The sequence below is a fragment of the Labeo rohita genome, chromosome 4, assembly GCF_022985175.1.
Source record: "Labeo rohita strain BAU-BD-2019 chromosome 4, IGBB_LRoh.1.0, whole genome shotgun sequence".
NCBI classification, from domain to species: Eukaryota; Metazoa; Chordata; class Actinopteri; order Cypriniformes; family Cyprinidae; genus Labeo; species Labeo rohita.
The window spans coordinates 41980916-42001034 of record NC_066872.1 but is presented as its reverse complement, the minus strand read 5'-3'; the positions used below and the strand labels follow the sequence as shown (position 1 = coordinate 42001034).

Sequence of the window (20119 nt, the reverse complement as noted above, 5' to 3'; positions counted from 1 at the left end):
GAAAAAAAAAAGTGTGGTGGACACACGGTCGTAGGATGTGTTTAGGATATGTAAGATATGTGTTGCTTTTAAAACTCGCATTTCTCGCAAATGAGCATTTTCAGGCTCCCACAACCCCATTGTTGTGTAAATGAAGCAAACATCGAAGCAACACTTTCCTGTATGTTAAACAGTAGAGCGCAGCACTAGCAACACCAAGGTCGAGTTTCAGAGAAACAGTTGATAAAATGTGAGCCTTGAATGCAATATAAGTCGCTCTTGCCAAAAGAGTGAAGATAAATTTTAAGCAATCAAGGCTTGATTGGTTAGCACAGTTGACTTGATCAACAATGCTGATAAAATGTCATAAATACACCATCTGAAGGCACAAAGACCTTTAGTCACACGGCATTTACAGCTCAAAACGTCCTGGCAGCAGGAATAAGCGTCCATTAGCAAATACAGCACATTTTAAATCATGCATTTCAATGGAATCCAGTGCAAGTGGAGCACCAGCAATAGAGATAAATAGGGACGCTAACGGATGGCTTTCTCCAGGTATTACAGACCTCCTCATGCTACATTAAATCATGTTTTAATTACGGGAGGATGTACAAATTGTCCCGTTCCCCATCTGAGCATTAGTCTCCCCAAGGACCAAATTCAAACTCCACAGCAGCAGCTCCTCAAATAGCTAAAGTAGATGATAATTGGATCCATAGTTAGCCGTGAGGGGGCAACAGTCTTATCTTGTTCAGTCCTTAAAGCATCTTGGGGCATCTACTCAGTTTTGCTTGCTCCACAAAACAAAAAGAAAACAAATGAGAATTTGTCCCATCAAGCTTACCCCTTTAAAAGTGACTGGCCACCACATGTTTCACACAATGGCCTGCCAAAAACTGCCAAAACCCCTCGAGCACAAATCAGCCTTTATGCTGAGGTGCTTATAAAAAGTGTGCCAGGTTTAACTGCATAGCAATGAATAGCAGAGTTTGCCAACACCGCTGACGCTACATAAACATTGACGCATCGTCCTCTTGTCTGTTTGGAGCGTTCGGAGAAAACACTCCTGTGCTCTGTGTTTGTATGCGGGAGCAAAACCGCGTTGTCTGGTTAAATTAATGAATCCACGTTGGTGCATTTATTGGAGGCAATAACTTTGAGTGCTCCTTCCAACCACCCTGTAATTTTACAGAGTTGATGTGAAGTTGAAATGAATGATGAGCACATCAAAGCATAAATAAAGTAGAACTGGATTATTGATCAGACCCACAAATTCTGAGTTTTTAGAGATTTCTAAAGCAATGACTTTTTTCAGAGGACGAGGGCTACTGTAACAGGAGCCACTACATCACAAACACGACTGATTCAGCACATGCTGAGAATTTGAGAAAATGTACATAAATTTAAAAAAGTATATAATATTACATGTCCATAATTTTACATTTTAATATTAAATACAAAAATTAATGAATTAAAAATATATAAATTATTATGTGTAAGATAATAATACTACACACATTATTATTATTATTATTACCAACAACAACACACACAATTTTTTATTAATAAAATGATTATAAATAATGACAATACTACACATATTAATAATAATAATAATAATAATAATACTTTTATTATTATACACACATGTATAAGTATGTATAAAATCTAACATTTAAACCACACCCACAGTTATACAATTATTAATAAATTAAAATTATAAATTATAATGCATAAGATAATAATACTACACATAATAATAATACACACACACACACACATAAATGTACAAAATATAATATTTAAAACACACCTAGTTATATCATTATTAATAAATAAATAAATCTAGTTATGAATTATTATGTATAAGATAATACTAACATAATAACAACAACACTATCAATATTAATAATAGTAACAACAGCAACAACAACAACAATAATATTATTAATAATAATTACAATAATCATAAATACACAAACACACAACACACACACACACACACACACATAAGTATCCATAAAATACACAATGTAACACACGTTTATATAATTATACAATTATACAATTATGTTTATATAATCACACACCCATTTATATAATTATTATTAATAAAAAAAATAGTTATAAATTATTATGTATAGGATAATAACAATAATAATAATATAATAATAATAATAATAATAATAAATACACACACACATACATATACACATAATAAATACACACACATATATACACATATAAGTACACATAAAATATTATATGTAAAACACACCCACATTTATATAATTATTAATAAATTAAAATATAGTTATAAATTATTATGTATAGGATAATAATAATAATAATAATAATAATAATAATAATAAATACACACACATGTATAAGTATCCATAAAATATAACGTGTAACACAACCACATTTATACAATTAATAAATTTAAAATATAGTTACAAATTATGTATAAGATAATACTAACATAACAATAACAATAACAATAATAATATATAATTATTAATAAATTAAAAATATAATTATAAATTATTATATGTAAAATAATAATACTACCACCATCTGAAGGTAAAAAAAACTATAACGTTACATCGATATAATTATTCAGTTTCTTGTACCAAATGATGGCAGGAGATTTATAGTAGTGTGTGAGATGATGAAAAATGTACAAAATGATACATTTGCCCTCAGTTTCCCCTACATGGTAAATAGCTGTGACAAACACATTTACACTCTGCCAGACAGTTCTGCTGAAGTAGACAACATCTTACATATATATGAGATTATGCTCCAAAGCCGTCACTATTTTTCACTCCGAATGGGGCTAGATGACACACTTTTTACTCCAGTAAGGGTTTGTTTTGAAAGTCAATTTCTGTGTACCCACATACTGTACAAGAAAGTCTTTTACTATTTATTTTATTTATTATTTATTTTTCATTTTTTAAAACCCTAGTCCGAGATCTTGCATAAGGCATGACACTAATGTGATAAAGTACATTACCAGATGTTTGCACTGGAAGTCTAGGGAAAGCGTGACTGTTTATTCAGGCGGTGTGGGAAAGTTTGCCGCTAATGAAGCTGGGACTAAAACCTCTCCGGACTGTGAACACCTTCTCCTTTAATCTTTATTTATTTAATGAGAGCCCATACGCCGCAGTGTTAGTAATTAGCCCTCTTTCTCCTTCGAACTCCTTGAACACGAAATCACAGAGCAGAGGCCACACTCAGTGCTAAGGGCAGGGAAAATACAACAGCAAAGAGGAGCTAAGAAGTGCCGACGCTCTCTGGAAGGCAAAAACGACGTGCCGAGATTCTGGCGAGCAGCTTGTCTGATTAGTGCTGATTAGGGTCTAATTGGAGTTCTCCAAAACAAGATGACCTCTGCTTTGTTTACTGATGGGATTAATCGTGGCCTGGCAGAATTAAAAATCCCAGCTGAATTAATGCCTCCCTCATTAGGTTGAAGCTTTTTAAAATGCAGACTGCATAAAATGTGTTCCGCGTCCCCGGAGAGTCCCGTGGTGTTTTGAAAGTTCACTGGTGTTTTTGAGTCCGTTTGATACTTTTTTGCCATTGACGAGCAAACAAATTCACTAAGGCTAGATCTTAGTCAAACGACATCAGAGCAACCGCATTAGACATAATTCTAATGAGAACTTGTGAGATATTCTGGAATGATTTGTATCTCTTGGTCACAGTCAGTATCAGTACTACATTTATCATAGTCACATTGGACAGTGAGATGATCACAATCTCAAACGATGTATTTTGCAAAAGAATATGGAGAAATTTCCGGCTGCAATGTAAAAGAGCATAATAGTGACTGCATGCTTTTTAGCAACTGCATGCTTTTTAGCATTTAGGGATGCACAAAATGGCATTTTCACTCATGCTTACCAAAAAAGCTCAAATAACGCACCAACATGAAATGTATATATGTAGTATACTTGTTAGAGCCGTGGTAGAGCTGTACTGAGTAACGCTGGTAAAATGATGCTACACTTTCGTGACTCTATGCTCTGCTTACATGCTCTTAATAGCCTTGTAGGATTATACATTATTTGGATAATTAAAATAATAATAATAATCTGATTCTGTTGCATAGAACTGAATAAAAATATTATATTGATATATAATATTAATATATATTCTATCCAATTTTTTTGTTTTGCTTTCAGTAAAAGTGAGGTTAATTTATTGGCTTTTTTTTTTTAAATTCAGTATCAATAAATTAAAAAGTCTTACAAAATTATTGTATATTATTTAATAAAATTATAAATTATAAATAATTATTAAAAAGCATTTTTGGTTTCGGGTTTCATCCATAATTGTCTTTATTTCCCCTCATCCTTTAATTTCCTCCATCTGCCTTTTCAAAATATTCTTCAGTAAGAGGTTTGACAAAGACTCTTAAAAAAAATTATCAATGCAAAAAAAAAAAAAAAAACCTGGGGTAAAAACGGTTTGTTTGTTTGTTTTAATGACTACAATTACTGATTTTAATAGTTTTTTTTTGCACACTGCTTCAGAGTTATGTTGAAATGTAGAATTATTAAAAGTTTCTCTATGCAAAAAAAAAAAAAAACATCCCAATTATGTATTGTCATTTTAATTCAGTGTTCAGAACTGCATTGGAAAGTCTGAAAAAATTGTTTTGAAATTATGTTAGGTCGCATGTCTTGAAATGTTTACGCAATGCAAAAAATCTTTTTTTCTCTCTGCATAAAATTATTTCATAGTTTTTTTTTTTACCTCTAGAATCTGAATGTTCTGCATTGTCATTCTGAATCAGTCCACCAGTGTATTGTAGAAAGATTTCAGATTTTCCACCGTCCCAAACATGTGGTTAGTCACGTGTCAGTCCTATGAAGAAAGCAATCCATTAGCATTGTTAACACTTCTATGAAATATTACCAATATTTAAGTTGCTGAGATTCAAAAGTCTTGCTACACAAGACTATTTGTGTGAAATCAAAGAGTTAAACACTCAAAACATCAACTGTAGAGCAAACATCCCAGCAGTTCCTCTACAGCTCCTCTCCTTCACGGTGCATAAAAGATCCCCGTAAATGCCTGCAAAGGGACCTTAATGCTCTTACTATATCAGAAAGTCCAGCTGTTCCTGGTGAGCAGTTGGGATTGTTTGGATCAGGACAAGTGCTTATTGTCAAGGTTTAAAGCGCAGACAGGTTTGCTGATTGCCATTGATGTGTTCCACCGCGGGGACCCAGTAAGTGAGCTGTCCTCAGCCCGGAGAAATGTAGGCCTAAGTTGTCTGAAAGATTCTCTGTAGGGATATGCTGTCCCTCAGCATGAGGCATGGATTTAATCACTTAACCTGTCAGAGCACGCGAGTAGTAAATAAAAAACGCCGCTCCCACAAGCCCTTTCTCCGAAACACAGAAACACACACGCACAGGAACATATTCCCATTAGCACTGACAGCCTTTCTTAAATGTTTAATTTCACTTCGCTCAACTAGCATGAGCACTCCGACCTAAGAGCTTGAGAGAGTTTATTACCGCGCGGCTAATGGTCTAGCACTAGCGCGGCATCTCTATCTCGGCACATCAGCATTAAGGGGATAATAAACAAACTCCAAATGTGACGAGACAGTTAATAATGATGTTGCAGCAGCCGCACAGATTCGCATTAATATTACAGTTGGCATCAAAGACGCGCTGGCGGCGACACGATTGCACGTTCCTCCCCGCAACCTACACAGATATGTATTACATATGACAGTGTATAATTAACCTCGTCTTTAAGATCATTAAATCCACAAAAGCAGTCATTGCTATGCAAACATGTTTGATTTGCAGTGCGATTATGTCCAAATCACATTATCTGTGCCTTAACAAGACGAGAAGATTCATCTCGCTGTCAGCACCTGGGACTCCTGAGATTGTTGTTGGATGAAAAGGTGGAGACGGAGTTTGCTGACAGGGCATCCAAATAGCTGCATTTGCTCTAAATCACAAGGGAACTATTACTATTCTAGGAATTACAAATCTGAAGTGGCAGCCTTCGAATGTACGACTTACTGACGTACATTTCATCTTGCATTTCATTTACAGCTTTTAAAAAAGATTTTACAGTGTGGTCACAAAGACTTTGGGGATTTAAGATGTTATTTTTAAGCTCTAAGCCTGTAAAATTACTATTATTATTATTATTGCAGTTTTAGTACATTTTGTAAATTTTTCTATTTTTTTTCTAATGTTTTTATTTCAATTTCTAATTATTTCTGATTATATTTTAATTCAATTATTCTGAATAGCTTTAGTTAGGAATAACACAGCTTCACTGCTACACAAGTCAACAAGTTAAAATCATCTTAGGACATGTCTTGAAAGGTTTACAAATTCTTCTTCTTCTTATTATTATTATTATGAAATCGTTGTGACTAGGGAACACTTTACAAACAGCTGTTTTAACATTTCAAATTCTCTAAATTAACTTAATATTTACAATTATGAATCCCCAAGGAACACACTTATTTTTGATGAAGTAACATTACAGAATTAAACATTACGCATAATAACAGTTCATGATACCTAATGCATTAACTAACCAATTGAACATTGGTTATGTATTTCCTTATGTATTAACTAAAATCAACTATAAAATGAGAAATACATTTTTACAGTATTAATGTTTGTTAATATTAGTATATTAAAAATATACCTGTTCATTGTTCACTCAAATTATTTAAATAACATTAAAAGATATTAGATGAGTAAAGTTTGCGAACAAACTTTGAAGTTGGCTTGAAGAAATCTTGACTAAAATTTAAAGCAGTTGTAAAAAGTTTGAAGTTAAGATAATTTCATTGCTACCATGATTTAGCACAGTGCTAACTTGATTTAGCATAATTAGCATGTTTCTAGTATTATTAGCATGTTGCTAGCATGTTGTTAGTATGTTTCTAGCTTGAATATTATGTTGCTACCATGTTTTAGCATGATTAGCATGTTGCTAACATGTTTTAACACAATTAGCATGTTGATAGTATGTTTCTAGCTTGATTATTATGTTGCTAGCATGTTTTAGCATGATTAGCAAGTTGCTAGCATGTTGCTAGCATGTTATTGGCATTATTAGCATGTTGTTAAAAAGTTGATAGCATACTACCTTGATTAGTGTGTTTTGCTAGGATGTTGTTAGCATGATTAACATATTGCTTGCATGTTTTAACACCATTGCCATGTTGTTAGCATGTTTTTTACAGGATTAACATGTTTTGAATATGTTCAACATGACTAGCAAGTTGTTAGCATGTTGCTAGCATGTTATAGCATGGTTAACATGTTGCTAGCATGTTTTAGCATGAGTAGCATGTTGTTAACATAATCAGCATGTTGCTAGAATGTTTAAACATGATTAACATGTTGTTAACACGTTGATAGCATGTTTTAAACATTATTAGCATGCTGCTAACATGTTTTTTAACACAATTAGCATGTTGTTAACAAGTTAATTGCATACTACCATGATTCGGGTGTTGTTAGCATGATTAACATTGCTTGCATGTTTTTAACATCATTAACCTGTTGTTAGCATGTTTCTCACAGGATTAATGTTTTTTAATATGTTCAACATGACTAGCAAGTTGTTAACATGTTGCTAGCACGTTTTAGCATGATTAACATGTTGGTAGAATGTTTTTAACATGATTAACAACATGCATGTTAGCATAATTATCATGTTACTAACGATGTTTTAGCGTGTGGCTAGCATGATTTAACGTTGTCCTATGATAGTCATTAAGTTTTGGTAGCGATAGACAGCTTAAACTCTCTATAAGTCTTAATGTACAAAAGTTTTTGTAGTTTTACATTTCATAGTTAATTATAACGTATTAGTAAATGTTGAAACTAGCATTAAAGATGATTACTTCCTTTATATCTTTCATTGGTAGTTCATGTTAATTATGTAGTTAATCTTATTGACAGTGGTTCCCCCGAAAAAATTAATCTAATTTCTTAAAAATAAGTTCTTGTTGAATATTTTCAAACAGATATGGAAATATACTGCATATTAGTATAACCCATCTCCAAGAATAACATCAAGCAACAAAGTCACCCCAAATCAAACTGTTTGCCAACCACTGGCGCTTGCTATCAGATTTGGCACAAAACCCAGACCTATGCAAAACTCGTACTTCAGATGCTTCTTTCACTGCAAATTTAGAAACTTCACTGTATATAGATAGATGTGCCTTTTAAAAAATCTGAGCTTCATGAGACTAAGCACTAAAGGTCCCCAAGATATGATGAAAAAATTGTACATTGTTACATTCAAGTGCCTGTTTTACTCAAGAAATGAAAAGTGAAGTTTACTTTAAAGTGCAATGGTTCGTCTTCATAAAAAGTCAATATTTACGAGGCAAAACTGATACTGACATCTTCAATATTTCACATAATCCATGTTCTCACGAAAACATATATTAATGTTGATTATGTATATATAATTGAGCTCCGTCCCTTTATGATTACTAATTTATCTGTTGAAATGTAAAGTTCAGGGCTTAATTGCTGAAATCGAAGCCAATAATTGTGCATTTTCACGTTCTGTCGCCGCAGCAGTATGGGAGCGGTGTTACGGTGCTCATTAGATGCCCAGCATGACATTAATCTTCATTTAGAGGGCCAGTGAGACAAATGAACTGAATATTTCAGGCTTCAGTAAAACAATGCACAAAAACAACACAGAAGAAAGCAATATTGCAGAAATGAAAGTGTAACATCTCCCGAGTGGCTTTCTATTAGAGGAACTGGTTGTTCTGTTTATGCATACGTGCGTTTTCATTGACTGTTAATAGTCGGTGTGTTGTGGATGTGAGCCATGTAGAAATGTAATTCACGTTCCAAGTCCTAAACATAATTACTGCTATGACTACTTCTTGCGTGTATCCGGGGGGTCTATTCTTTCTCCACCGCGGAGACCATGCAACGCATGGCCATAAACAAATCCATTAGCTATTGTAATGCAACATATTCTATAAAAAAAATCCAACCAGCAGAACAGCAATAACATGCTATTGCAATAGCACCGTTATTTAGCTGTTAAAAAGCAATGACATTTCAAAGAGAACACGTTTTTGTGGGCCGTACACGCCTCTGGGATGACTTTGTGTGCCACGGATAGGACAAAAGCTCGATTTGCGGATGCGGCGATTGGGAACGAAGGAACAGAAAAACAGATTGAATTATCATCCCATCTGAAAACAATGATTTTCTTTCTCCATTCCTGACAGGATAAGTATCCCAGCATGAATCTGGGCCAGATGCCCACTGTACTCGAGTTCATCTGAAAATTTGCACGCCATATTAGTGGCGCAGCTGCGGTACACATCAGAGGAACATCAGAGGTGATGTCTTGTGCCACACTCTCGAATGAGAATAGCTCGAATAATTGCTCTATAATGCAAAATGATTACTTTTTGTGATAATCATGTCCTTTGGCAAAGGCTTTTTAAATTTTAAATCAATGCAAGTGCATTTTGATCACATTTCTTTCTTTATCAGAATCTTTTAAGGTTGCCAGTTTTCTGTGCACTAGTGAACCCTTGCAATTACTATATATATATAGAATATTATATGTAATATTTTTACATTAATAATGTAATCAACATTCTATTTATTAAAGTCAAGTATGAATTTGATTAAGGTAGTGTTTTTAAGCATTTTACATTTATTCCAAAATAATCGCTCAAGGCAGTAACAATTAAAATTATATATTTTATTTGTGAACATATGTTCAGCTATTCTTTTTCTTAATAGTTAACTTTTAGCTATTTTTGATTTTTGTGTTTCATCAGTCATCAAAGCTCGGGAAATATGAACTCAGTGGGCTCAGGGGAAGCACGAGACATGGATTATTAATGTTATATTTTGTAACACTGGTGTTGTTTTATTTTTGTACTATGAATTTTTTTCTCATCCAATATTTAGAGGAGGCACTGCCTTTCGTGCCTCCTCAGAGGAAACACCCCTGATATATGAACGACCTAATTCATAATTCTTCATGCCATAGATCAGATGGAAACATTCCTCTGAGATTTTAGTCCATATTGACATGATTGCATCATGCAATTGCTGCAGATTTGTTGGCTGAACATCCACATCCCATAGGAGCTCTGTTGATTGAGATTGACTGTGGAGGCCATTTGAGTACAGTGAACTCACTGTCATGTTCAAGAAAGTGAAGCATTATCTTGTTACAAGTAGCCATCAACATATAGGTACACAATGGTCACAAAGTGATGGACATGGTCAGAAGCAATACTTAGGTAGTTTGTGGCATTTGAATTATGCTCAGTTGGTACTACGGGGGCTGAAGTGGGGCAAGAAAATATCCCTCACACCAGGGGTTCCCTGAAACTGGTGCTGGAGAACCCCCAAAACTTGCTTATCTGACACACACATTGAAGTCTTCACTAGTGATCTGATGAGCTGAATGGAGCTGAGTGGAGCCACTGCCCAAAGCCATTACACCACCACCAGCTTGAACCACTGATACAAAGTAGGATGGATCCATGCTTTCATGCTGTTTACACCAAATTCTGACACTATCATCCAAATGTCGCAGCTGAAATTGAGACTCATCAGACTAGGTGACCTTTTTCCAATCTTCTATTTTGGTGTGCCTGTGCGAATAGATGCAAATGGCACCCGATGTGGTCTTTTGTTGCTGTAGCCCATCTGCTTCAAGGTTCAATGTGTTATGTGCTCAGAGAGTTCTGCATACCACGGTTGTACAGGTGGTTATTTGAGTTACTGTTGCATTTCTATCAGCTTGAAACAGTCTGGCCATTCTCCTGACCTCTGGCATCAACAAGGCATTTTCGCCCACAGAACTGCCGCCCGTTTGGTATTTTCTCTTTTTTAGACCATTCTCTGAAAATCCTAGAGATGGCTATGCATGGAAATCTCAGCAGATCAGCCGTTTCTGAAATTCTCAAAACAGCCCTTTTGGCACCAACAACCATGCCTTGCTCAAAATCACTTAAATTATCTTTCTTCCCCATTCTAATGCTCGGTTTGGACCGTCTAGACTCTAGACCACGTCTACATGCCTAAACGCATTGAGTTCCTGTCATGTGATTGGCTGATTAGATATGTGTTTTGAATAGTTGAACAGGTGTGCCTAAAAAAGTGGATGGCGATTGAATATGTAAGAAATAATCGATGATCGGCCGTTGAACTACTCAAAAATAATGCAGGTGGTGATGGCAAAAACATGGAAATAATAATTTGGTGTTTTTATCCTATTGTTGCTATATTTATTTGCTTTGTCAGTGCAGTTGTGGGTTTGGTTCTTTTGCGGTTTGAAATAACTAAAGTCGTTTGATGAAGTAATATGGACATGTAATCCGGTCAAAACCTGCCTGGAACTACTTTTGCCATGCGTTTCCCTGAAAATAACTGCACACCTTAGAATGTTCATCAGCCAATTAGATTCAAGCATTCAACAGCATCATAGTATAAATAAGAAAACTTTTTTTTAAATAATTAAAATTCCACATTAAAGGTTCTTCACGATGCCACAGAAGAACCATTTGTCTAAATGATTCCATAAAGAACTTTAAACATCTGAAGAACCTTTCTGTTTCAGAAAAGGTTCTTTCTGGCAAAAAAAGGTTCTTCAGATTATAAAAAGGTAGGAAAGAGAACCTTTTAAAGAACCTTTGACAGAAAAGCACCTTTATTTTTTAAAAGTGCAGTTGGTGAATTTAATTCAAATCTCAGCTCATCAGTTCAAAGAGAGCCAATTGTCAAATTCTGAGTTTTGCCCAACCATGACAATCACACATCTCCAGCTATGCTCATCACCAAGGGAACACGGGTAAATGTGGAGGCCCTGCTGTCGACCTCAAATCCACAAGCAACCCAACGGTGTCTCATCAGCATGATACTTAATGCGTTACGCTCTGTGTTTCACCGCGTGCTGGGCTAGCCCTCTTTTCTTCTCTCCCTCCAGTGCAACACTCAATCTCCATCTCCAACCTCACGGCTGTCTGTTCTGACTCACCCACGCTAAGTTTCCTCCTGAAAAAGTCTTATTTACAATGATGTTTTTATCTGCGGAATGAGCTAAAGCCTCACAGGATTCCACCGCATCATCATCATCGGCTTATTAAAAAATAATCTCACGCTGTCCCATCCACACACATGACGGCGCATGTGCACATCTCGAACAAAACACGACACACGCTCTTGTTATATATCACAGCTGATACACATTGTGTGACTCTCTTGGGTCGTGGTAAATGAGGCAGTACTTCATGCTGTCTCTGCGTAGAGCATCTTACGATGCTGTTGCTCAACTATGTAAGCAAGCACAATGTGTTTCTTCTCCGTAGGATGGAAACAGGCTGTGTGGACATATTTATCACATATCTTTCTACCATGCTGATGCAAGACAGACATTACTACCATGGGGAAGTAATGCTGGACACAGATACAGCAGTGGAAATGGCAAATTATCCCACTTTACCTGTATTCAACCTACTCATTATTATCCATTGTGCAGTTATAATTGTGCATTGTGTGTGTTGTTGTTGTTGTTGTTTCTGTGATGGTGGTTAAGTTTAAAACGGCATAACACCATACTCATAATATATATGAAGTGTGTAGAAAACAGAAAATATACTGTGCACACTACACAAATTTTGCTAATATATGCACAAAACTATATAGCTCAACCACACTTTATCCCACAAATGCAATGTGCTTAACTTTCATTTGTAATTTTTAACATGCCTTGACTCATATTATTTGATCAGGCTGCCAGAACACAAAAATAAAATAAAATAACGTTTACTTAAAAAGAAAAAATACTTAATAAATTACAAGGACAAATATCTGCCAAATGGGATCAGAAAACAAAACTTAATTCAAAGGTAAAAGAAGATTTTTTTTCTCCTGCTGGCAGATATTTTTTCTTGCTTTAAGCAAAAACTTACTTATTTTTGATGCATTTCTCAGAAAACAAGACTTAATATCTTGTGTTATTTTGCTTGTCCAGTAAATTTATCTTGATTTAAGAAAGTTTACATATTTGTACTGAAAATAAGACAAATATACAGAGTAAGAACAAATGTTTTACTGTGCAATTTAATATAATATAATATATGCTAAAACATCTTAACTTTGTGCAATTTAACCAAATGATGAGTTAAAAAAAGTTGACTGATTGTGGCTGGTGTTACTAAAAAAAGATCAGGTCAAGCACAGTGCATTGTGGGATACATTATTAATAGCAGTATGCTCTGTCATATACAGTATAGTGTATAAACTGGGATTTTGGAGATGGGGAGCCGTAAAAATAATAATTTAGCAACAGCCCCCAGTATATACTGCAAAAATACTAAGAGTAGTATGTTTGCATGCCATTTCGAGCACAATCTCCTCTTTGATAAGGTAGCACTTTTTCTCCAACATGCCTAGCAACAGCTTAGCAGGAGCGCAGCAGGGAGGTGGACTGAGCTCATGTGCGGTTTTAGCCATCTCACTCTGAAGAGCCGATAGCGAAGCTCCTTTATCCAGCCTCTTTAGGGATCTACAAAGGACGTCTTCTCCTACCATGCTTGAGCTTTGCTAGGAACGATGATAATGACTTCATTTTAGGGGCCGGCTCTGAACAGAAGATAAAGGAGCAAATTACACACTCAAAAGACAGCGCTCGTCGGGATGAGTTTTTAGGGTTTTTTTCTGACCGAGGATCGAGTCGGTACGAGATGAAGGCAGATGGGTGGTGAGCGAGAGGAGGATCTCTAGAGGGATTATGCTGTATTTCTGATTCTCGTCCCTGGTCTCCCCATGGTTTAATATGCGCCAGAACTCAATCTCACACCCTGAGTGCTGTTGATAAGCCTGAGCATGGTGGCATCAGACCCCAGAGAGGAGTTTATGTAGAGCTGGCGCATGGCAGAAAATCGAATTTCTCCGTAGACAATGAGGTCCATTTGTACAGTCAGGCCGGATGAAAAGAACGCGTTTCGCAGTCACTGTTTCCCACAGATTCCCACATTGTTCTCCCTAGACTGAAAAACTGTTTTATTGGAAGTTAAGGAACTTGTTAAGGGGCGATTTAATTAAAACTTGCCACATTTTGTATTCATCTTTAGTTGCAGAGCAGCTTTTTTTGTTTCCATGCTAAAAATCATCCCTGTCACTTATTGATTCTGGAAAAACACAATAATGGGGCACAATCACACTGAAAGCGGATTGATAAAAGTCCACAGAGAGAAAATCCCCTGCTGGAAATGCTCTTTTTATGTTTTCTTAATAGCAGTTTCATAATTTCCCATAAACAGCACAGAAGGTTCCTTAAACATGCAATTAAAACTGACCCTACTTTCCTTAATAAAGAATTGTGAATGGTGCATTGGTGCATGTTTTTCCAGTGAGGAAAAAAAAAAGATTAAATTGAAATAACTTGCTCCATTTCAACAAAACAAAACAAAACAAAACAAAACAGCCTGTTGGCTGATGCCATTAAAGAAGTTCCAGAATGAAGATTTCCTGACAATTTACTCACCCCCATGTCATCCAAGAAAAACATTTAAAAACATTGAGGAAAAGATTCCAGGATTTTTCTCCATATTGTGGACTTTAGTGGTGGCCAAGGGGTTGATGCTCCAAATTGCAGTTTTAATGCAGCTTCAAGGGCTCTACACAATCTTAGCCGAGGAATAAGGGCCTTATCTAACGAACCAATTGTTCATTTTTTAAGAAAAATACAAACGTATATACTTTTAAACCACAAATGCTCATCTTGCACTGGCAACTCAATTAAAACGGGTTGAAAAAGCAGTTTCAACTTGATTTTTACTCCCCATTGTGCTATTTCACTCAATATTTGCATGCTACGTATGTTCATACATCTTATGTCAACTTGCTAGCTCACCTATTGTAGCTTACTTCATGTTGATGTCAGTATCAGCTGTGAGCGTTGGGTTTTCTGCGGGCATCACACGATGAATGCCGTTTTCTTGACGCTTGAGTGGCTGTCAATGAAGTTGGTGCCTGTGAAAATCATCTCCAACCAGTCACTGATAAGTTTCCATTACTGCGGACAGCTGCTTATGGAGGCGGCAGACAGTGATTCAGCTCGCTGGAGTCTGCATTGATGATTGGAAATAGATTCCATATTATCCTGTAGGTTATTTACCAGTGATTCACTGGAGGACAAAAAAAATGATGCCAATCAGATTTGAAATGACTTGTGAATGTAGAAGGGAAAACAATTTACTTACTCAATTTGCCAAACTCAAATAGGAAGTACACTTCATCTGAATGAAAATAAGAGTTTATATTTGCTGTTTATAAACTAAATGGTAGCTTCTAGATGCATTTAATGTATAACGAAGACAGGGGCTAGCTGTCACACTTTTCACTACTGATGTCAATGTTGGAAGTCAGTGTTTACGGGCATACAGCTGAATGTCTTACTTACAAAAATCCATTGCACATTTCCAATGATATTATCCATGGAATGAATAAATAAATGATAAAAAATACAGTTCACACAGTGAAAAATACATTGTGGAGCACATAAGTAATTGAAATGCGCTGAAAGACAAGACAAAGTCTGAGTCTAAATTTTGTTATTTTTGTAAGAAATTCCACCAACAAATACAGTTTTGTGCCTCTGAAATGTGTCACGACAGATCGCTGTAGCGTTTCAGTTCAAGCGGCATGTTAACAGATCATCTTTTCTTTATTACGTTATAGTGCAAAATAAACATGAATGAACATCATAAAGTATCTTGTTCTAACTGCGGAAAGATGTCAATACACACCATTTTTCATGTTTGAGTGCATCAACGTTAATCTACTCTCCTGTCAAGTTGGTTTGTCGGACTAAATGCACTCTAAACCCGGATAAGTTGAATTTACTTAAAAAATTGGAGGAAACTGGTTGCCCTAAAAAATTTAAGTAATGTAAAGTTTATTTAACTTAAAATGTTTTGTAATATGAATTACAAAGGTCATTTCATTTAACTTAAAATGTTTTGTAACATCATTTCATTTGCAATTATTATAACTATTATATTTAAGTCAAATATACTAATTTCCAAGTTAAATCTATATCAAATGTTTTATTTTTCCAATTTGTTAACCTAGAAAATTAAGAAAAAAGCAAACAAATAAAGGAACATTAATGCAATTTTCCCTTTTATTTTAAATCAATTCAATTACAAATATTCAATTGAAAACACAACAAAACCATTTTTTCATATCCTGAAAACATTTCCCCATAAAACATGGGAGAAAAAAAAAAGTTCAAAAAGATACTAGTTCAACAAATTAACTTATCGTTAAGCACACAAACAAGTTTTCCTCAGAATCGCAACAAACAGCATCAAAACGATATGTTTTTTCCACACTCTGAGTTCACACTATTGGCAATACTGAATTTTAGGTGTCAGCTCACCTTTTCCCAACAAAAAATATAAAATACTTTTCATACACTTAGGATAGTCCAGGTGTAGGCAGGGAAATCAGTCTGAAAACAATGGACATAGAAGGCCTGAGATTGGTCAGTTCATCCATTACCAAGCTTTCTTCCAAGATGATTCCCACTCTAGATGAGGTGAGCTGTGAACTTTCTTGATCAACGCTGAGGATTCTTACTGAAGTCTGTCTTGTCAGCTGCCTCCTAACAGAGGAAGAAACAGAACGACAAATACATTATCAAGTCAGTTAGACAATGCTGTTGTTAAATACTCAAAGTCATATGCTGCCTTCACACCATGTCATAATTACTTTAATTCTGAGAGGACAACATTGTGATGTTCAGCTTGTGAGCTGTTCATGTCAACAGACTGGGAATTGCGCTTTTCTATGGCAACACTATCAATGTCTAAATTAATCTGGAGCAGTCAGATACAGTGGTTAGGTGGTACAGCTCTCAGAAAATTTCCAGTTTACAGATGGTAATTAGACTTTAGGGTTTACGTTTAATTGTACATCTACAGAATATTTAAAGTAAAATCCACATACAAACACTACTGGCATATGGTCAGGAAGATCGGTGTTATTCAGGAAAGCTTGTAAACAACAGGAATGAGTGCAGGACAGACTCACACCATCATCATTATGAATAATCTTCTGACACACACTGTGCTAGTCAAAGTGATCATCCTCAGAACAGGTCTCAGTTAACCCACGACATACAGTTGATCTTGAACTTTGGTGTGAAGGTGGCATAAATGTGAACAAGGAAATTGTTTTGTTCTTGAATAATTTCCATGTTTGAACAAAGAGACAGGGTTTCACAGACAGGGCTTAGCTTAAGCCAGGACTAGGCCTTAGTTAAATTAAGATACTTAAATAGCTTTTATAAAAACACCTTAAAAACATTACTGGTGTGCATCTTGAGAAAAGAAAAATGGCACTGACATATTTTAAAATATGTCATTACAAGGTATATTCAGTAAAGACTCCTTGTCATGTTATTAAACATGTTATTTTATTCTGAGACTGGCCTTAAGCCTTGTCTGTGAAACCAGGAGGAAAATGTGTAAATAGCAGTGCTCTCTTATCAGTTATTAGGATCATACTTACACTTTCAAAGCATCTCTTCCATTTCTTCTTTCTTCCAAAACAAGATAGTCGTTAAGAGGACTCTGAACCTAGACAGAACAGAAGTATATTCATCCGCCTTTGTATTTATACCGCTAATTAACGAAAACTTACGCTTTCAAACAATAGCCATGTCTAAATTAAACGTGGTACATTAACGTACTGCACTCACCATATTAGCTCCACCATTGTCGCTCCTCGGCTGGAATCGCGGCTACTGTATGAGTAAAACTAAATTTACACTCCTCACAAACAACAGCTCCTCGAGTGAAAAAGAAATCATTGAAAGAAAAAGGCAAAAAATGTTAGTCGAACTCGCCAGTCAGGGGTTCAAGCGCAGGCGAGTGAGAACACTAGCTATCAACGGATGAGAAATGTCCCGTCGTTTAGACGAACAACAACTTTTGCCGATCACAAAGAGTTTCTCGAGGGACGTGATAAAAGATAAATGGCGGAAAACAATGCCAACAGAACTATCTAAATCTAAATTTCCACATTCATCCACAGCTTAAATTCATACACAATCACAGTGACAAAATGGCGCTGTTACTCGCAGCACCGGTGAAGGAGGCGTGGTCAGGAGATAAAATAAGGAGATAAGGAGATAAAATCCGTGCTTACAGTGTGGCAGATTCTGCGTTATGATTGGTCAGATCGCCGATCGCCTGTCAATCAAAATCCATGCAAAGGGTCAATTACAGTCTATTTAATGATATTTTTAGCTTCTTAAAAACAGCAAAACAACTATGATGTACAAAATAGTGAAAAAATGGAAAAGCAAACCTATAAAATGATCAAACTATTACTTTGGCCAACATACAACACATGTGACAACCTGCCCCCATCTGACATGTACCACTGCAAAATGTGAAACTGATATGAAATATCATATCTGACCTTGGACCACAAAACCAGTTATAAGTAGCATAGGTATATTTGTAGCAATAGCCAAAAATATGGATTAAAATGACTGATTTTTCTTTTATGCCAAAAATCATTAGGATATTAAGTAAAGATCATGTTCCATGAAGATATTTTGTAAATTTCCTACCATAAATATATCATAACTTAATTTTTGATTTGCAATATGTATTACTGAGAATTTAATTTAGACAACATTAAAGGTGATTTTCTCAATATTTTAGATGTTTTTTGCACCCTCAGATTCCACATTTTCAAATAGTTGTATTTCGGCTAAAGATTGTCCTATCCACACAAAACACACATCAATGAAAAGCTTATTAATTCAGTGTTCAGATGATTGACCCTTATGACTGGTTTTGTGGTTCATAGTCACATACTGGAATTTAGTTTGCATATTACCACAGTCAACACTGAGGTGTACAAAACAAACATGACATTTGTTTAATTTAGCTCACAGCCCCCGTGACAACTTGCCCTGGTATCTTCTACAGTGTTAAAACTGCACTGAGAAAACATTTTAGCCCTCTGCAATGTTCTTTTTAACATAATTTGGTATTCAGTGTGAATTGTATCTCACACATCCATCCCTCCTCACATAATAAAAAGCGAAAAATAAAATGTGCGCGCAACAATGAAAATTCTGTACAAATAAATGAAAAACTGCACACGCATAGCGAAAAGAAAGTCGATTCGTGTAAACGCGCCTGTCCAGCCGAGCTCCATCTCTGAGCTGATGGATTAATGATAACTAAACCCGCTGTTTGAGAATCAGCGCTGTATAATTGCGTGGCAACACAATCTGCTTTCAGGGATGACGTTAATGGGCAAAGAGCCTCGGCCAGCCTTTTATTTGGCTGTCAGTGTGTAAAAGGTTCCCCACGGCGCGGACCCCTCTCTGAAAACCAGTCACCACGGTGTCACACGGACAGACGAGGGAGCTTCGCCGTTTTAACAGCTCCAATGATTCAGATCAATCTCTCGAACGTGTTTCACCCGAGCGTGGGTGTCATCTCACACATGGCGTTATGCAAGCATCGGCGTCTCTGGCGCAATCCGCCGTCTGAGATCTCGAGTCGCTCCCGCAAGACGCACGAAACGAAACGGCCTAATTTTATTATCATTGATTTGAACATTATGCTGTGGATCTTTGGGAGATTATTGCATTAAGAGGAGCGTGTAATTCAATTAAAAATGCAGGGCTGAGGAACGCACAATGTCATAATCCCATTTGATATGCGATCAGACGCAAGAGCTGCAGCACAAGACTCTGGCCGCCTGCCCGTGAGCTATGAACTCTGCTGACTGCCCCGACAAATGCACTTTTATTTTCCTGAGGGAGCTGCTTTTCAGGACATGATTTATGTGAGCGTGTTCTCCGCAGAGACCCGCGTGTGTGCTTTTCGGAAAGCCCTGGACCGTCGTCTCTTGTCAGCCGGCGCAAATCTGCGGCTATTGTTTCCCACGAACAATGGGGGATATTTTTAAACCAAACTTTACTCTGCAAAAAAAAAGAAGCATTCAATTTCCGACAGCTGATGTTCGGTTAGGTGTGCAGCGTTTGCACTGCAGTGGTTCAGGGCTAAATACAGGGGGCAGGA

The 20119-nt window shown here is 36.1% G+C and overlaps 1 long non-coding RNA gene across 1 annotated transcript; it reads right to left on the bottom strand.

The window, feature by feature from the left end:
* Positions 1-16170: 16170 nt before the first annotated feature.
* On the bottom strand, positions 16171-18179 carry LOC127163753 (uncharacterized). Its single transcript, XR_007827537.1, has 3 exons — positions 17770-18179; positions 17580-17647; positions 16171-16671 (listed from the first exon to the last, which is right to left on the bottom strand). It is a non-coding gene; the product is annotated as an uncharacterized LOC127163753 (long non-coding RNA).
* Between the last annotated feature and the right edge of the window lie 1940 nt (positions 18180-20119).